This window comes from Melozone crissalis, unplaced genomic scaffold, assembly GCF_028551555.1.
Source record: "Melozone crissalis strain CALT ecotype California unplaced genomic scaffold, PUWL_Pcris_2 ptg000032l_1, whole genome shotgun sequence".
Lineage (NCBI taxonomy): Eukaryota > Metazoa > Chordata > Aves > Passeriformes > Passerellidae > Melozone > Melozone crissalis.
Genome location: NW_026535810.1, coordinates 5041743 through 5046366, shown reverse-complemented (window position 1 = coordinate 5046366; position 4624 = coordinate 5041743).

Below are 4624 nucleotides of genomic sequence, written 5' to 3'. Positions count from 1 at the left end.
CCTGTTCTCAGGAAAGCAGCACAAGTGGTGCAGGAGCACATCCTCCTCTTGGCCAGCCTGGGTCTGCTGGAGACACAACTTGCCTGGCTTCTCTTGGAGCAGGCAGAAGTGGATGCCTCTGCCAACAGCACCACCATCATCAGGGCCCTGGGCTTGCTCTGAGAGCAGAGTTGTGGCAATGTCACCAGAGAGTTTCATCAGCTCTTTCCAATGTTTGCAGAGACCTGAGTGTCACCCAAGTGAACTCGCAGACGCTGCTGCAGCTGCTGCAGACCACAGAGAGCTTGGAAACCCTGTGAGTGTGTGGGACTGAGCCCCTGAAACCAGCAGGCCCAGAGTGGTGGGACAGGGGCTCTGGTTGGGAAACAAATCCGTGTGCCACAAAACCTGAACAAGCCCAGAAAGCTCAAGAGCTGCTATTTCCTTCTGGGCTAGTGCCAAAGCTCACCTGCTCAGAGGCAGAATCTCACCTTGGGCGTGACTTGCTGCAGGCTTCTCAAAGGGGAGTTTGTACTCCAGGCGGGTGCATTTCTATCTCATGTGGAATTTTGGGAGCAGTTCTACTTTCCAGGATAAAATCCCCTTTTTAATGCTTTGCCTTGGGAGTCAGGGCCCTTTCCCAGCGCTGTGGCACACAGTCAGGCACAAGCCCCACGCGTGGTATGGGTGTGTTCCCTGAGTTGGGCTCTGAGCCATGCACTGGATGGCCAGGTGTTCCTCCAAGAATCCCCTCTTGTATGCAGCCAAGTGCCCAAGGAGGCGGCCTGCTGCCTGTGCCAGGAGCGTCCCCTGCCCGAGAGCCCCTGCAGGACCATCCAGTTCCTGTGCCAGAAGCTGTGCAGCACCAGCGCCCCGCAGTGCGGTGAGTGTGCGGGGGGGCTGGGGGAGCTCCAATCTGCCCCTTCTCCTGAGCCTGGGCAGATGCTGCAGCACTGCCCCGTGCTGGGGCGTGCTCATCTGCCATTGCAGTACAGGCCTTGGACACAACACCTTGGGATGGAAAGTTCCGGGTGATTGTACTTATCTTGTGTGTCACATACTGTCTGGAGAAGGAACAGCTCACTGGGCCCACCAAACCTACCCATTTCCTGCCCACACCATGGCCCCAGGCAAGGAAAGCAGGAATGCCCCGTGCCCTTCCCTGGTGCTGGAAGGCAAGGGCTGCCCATAAAGGCCCCAAATTGCCCTAACAGCCTGGTTTCTGTGCCACCCCAGTGCCCACTGCAGGGCAAAGGGCAGGGCCCCTGATGTGCTCTGCAGGGTGAACACCAAGCACCGTCATGCCCCGCTTGTCCTGTGCAGGGGCAGCAAAGCCCCGTCCTGCTCTAGCTGGGCACAGGGCACAGCACATGCTGTGCACAGCAGGGCCAGGCTGCCCTTCTGCAAACAGAGACAGCCAGGTTTGCAAGGGCCCCAGGGAGCTCGCTTCTCTCACTGCCTCAGCCCCAGGTTTCCCACAGCACAGTGCCACAGCTCTGGTGCCCTTGAGGAAGTTTTTCATGCTCTGACAGCTTCAGCTGCTGCTCTTGGCAATGGCGCTGAAGCAAAGGAGTCCCTGGGCATTATTCCTCCCCTGCCAGTGTGTGCCCCCCTTGCAGTGCTGATCTTTCCTCTGGGGTCTCTGCCACTTCACCGGCTCCTGCAGAGCAAGCCAAGCCTGCTCATCTGGAGCTGTGGGAATGTCTCTGACAGCAATCCCATTCCTCTGGGATGTTTCCGTTTCATCCAAAGAGAGCCCCAGGAGACACCAGGAAAGAACCAGCTCACTGCTCTGCCCCAAGGGCATAATGGCATGGATTGAAGGGCTCCCCTCCTCACCACCACACATCCTCCACTCTTCTCTTGTGCTCCCTGGCCTTGAGATGAGTTCCTGCTGCTTGGGATAACCTCTGAGCCTGTGTTTGTGCCCAGCTGCTGATCTGTTCTCTTGCTGTTCTCCAGGTCACACAATTCTGCCAAAGAGTCGAGGAGAAATAATGGACATGGAACAAGGCAGAGAGCTGAACAGCATGCCAGTTCTGAGCGTCGAGCCCAAGGAGCCTTCAGTGGGAGATGGTGAAAGTGTAACACTTATGGTTGCCCTGACCCTGAGATCCGAGGGTGATGTCAGCAGCCTGGACAGTTCCAGAAGAAATTCACATCTCCCTCAGCATCTCTTGGGGCATGAAGGCAAAAGAAGCGCTCATGACCTGAGGGCCAAGGTCAAGAAGAAGCTGCACAAGGCTGAAAGCATCAAGACTGCCAAAAGCATTGTGGTGAAAAAGACACCCTCAAGCTGGCAGCCGGAGAAAATGGAGTCACGTTTATACTGGCAAGGATCAAAGCCTTCAACGGTAGCTGGTGGTTTAAAACGTGGTGATGATACTTTCATGTCTGCCCCACACAGAGATGAGGAGGAAGATCCAGCTGCCAGCAAGCACCTCATCAAGAGACACAAATGGCACAAGAAGCAGGATAGGCTGTATGGGGTTGGATATAATCATCTTTTCTACCAGGTTTCAGAGCCTGTGAAAGTGGAACGAAGGTCCAGATCTGACCAGCGTCTAAACAAGAATCTAGATTTCCTCTCTGACCTGTTGATTGGGAGCCGCCCTGCTGCGAGCAGGAGAGGAAGAGCCACAGCTGAAGAGAAGCATTCCTCTATAGGCAGGCACCTCCTGATGATGCCTGACACCACACAGGAGGAAGACTCCATGTTCCTCAACAAATCTGTGAGGCCCCAATGTCCAGACCTTGCGCCAGTTCCAAAAGGACGGGAAACCAACGCTGATCATCCCCGGCCGCTGCAGGAGGCACACAAAGGCCTGCGAGCATTCACGGCCCACGTGGAGCGAGCCCTGAACAGGGAGTGCAGCCTGCCTCAGCTCAAGCACACCTGTGCCAGGATGGTCATGAAGACCAGGCTGCTTCTAAAGCTGCTCACTGAGAGGCAAAAGAACCAGGGAGCCTATGATCCCATGGCCCGGTTTCGTCGGCAAGAGAACATGATCACTTATATGGCCTTGGACAATGGCAAGGGACAAACATGGAAGGTAGGAGAGCTGCTGGGCACTGCTGCACGTGTCCTTCTGGGCAAAGGAGAATGGAAGGATCAATCCTCTTTCCTGCGTGATCTTTCTTTCCTCACAGCGCAAACTGGAAGTTGTGGTGTACGTGGTCACTTTTGTGCTTTTGCTGATTTTCCTCATCTTCGTCTTCCTGACCCTGATGTGCATCTTCCACGTAAGCCAATTTCTTGTTTGACACAGAGCTGTCTGTCTTGTGGCTAGAGTGCCCTGGTGACAAAGCCCCATGTGCCACTGCAGATGGCCCTGCATGTGCTGGCTACTACAGGAGTTGTTGTTCCATGCCTGGAGCTTGTGGAAGCATCCACAGCAGCCAGCTCAGCAGGGTCCAGCCTGCCTCAGGGAAGCTTGTCCTGCCTCCTGTCGCAGCTCTCCCCAGCTTTGCTTTGCTCTCCTGCCTTCAGCCACACAGCAATGAGAGCTTTTGCCCTCTCCTGTTTGGCAGAATATTACAGGAAAACTGATGTTGCAAATCTCCGATTTCCCTTCCCCAGAAGCGCTCTCGACATTGTGAACTTGACTCCCAACCCCGCGACACCGGGAATTTGTGTCTGAGAAGGTAACTGCTCCCTGCCCCTGCCACTGCTGTGCCACCAAGAGTCTTTGCCGTGCAGAGCAGCTCCTCCTGGGGCCCCGCAGCCGCGCAGGAGCCGCTGCCCAGGACTCTCCCGGCTGTGTTTCCAACACGTCGCGTTTGGGGCAGCCCCGGGCGAGCGGCTCCTGAGCGGCAGCGCTGGGCACGGCCGGGGGCTCCCAGCCCAACCAGCCCTTGCCACGCCAGCGCTGGGATGGATGCCCGGTGTGCTCCTGAGTTTCTATGAGCACCTGCAATGCCTCTGTGTTCCCAGAACAGTCTCCTCTGCTGATGGCTCTGCCCTATTTCTCCCCGCTCCCTCCCCACAGTGGCTGCTGAAGAACTCACTCCCATCCTCTCCACTTGCCTTTTGCATGCAGGGCTCATTCTCTGCATTGCCAGCCATTGCCATCCCTGCCGGGGCTCCCCATCTTCCTTGGGCCCGGCTGGCACAGGCCCGAGCAGGGAGAGGTGCTGGCACCTGCTGCAGCCCTCCCTGGCCAGACCTCCCTGCTCACGGAGCGGGAGCTGGGAGCTCTGGGCATGGGGTGGCCAGAAGCCTTTTTGTCCCCATTCACCTCGCTCACTCCATTGCTTTGAAGCGTTGGAAACGCCCCTTCCCAACTCCTCCAGCGGCTGCTGCCCACACAGGGCAGAGCACAGGCAGCCCGGTTGCCCACAGCCTCCATCACCAGCTGCCTTCTCTCTTTAACCCTATTTTCCCTTTCTGATTTTTTCAGGTTCTGTGTAAAACTGCCACAGAGTGGGAGGAAGTATAACGAGGAGGCACAGCATGTAGAACAGAAAGTGCAGATAGCTCCTTTGATTGTTTTCCCTGTTTCCCGCCCATTCAAGGTGCTTTCCCGTGCTTTTCCCTATTCAAGAAGTCTGAATTGCCATGGATTCGACGCATTAGGGTTGTCTATGAATCCGAGAGACAGGCATCCCAGCAAGAGTTATAGTTTGAAGAAGTATGGTGGCCGAG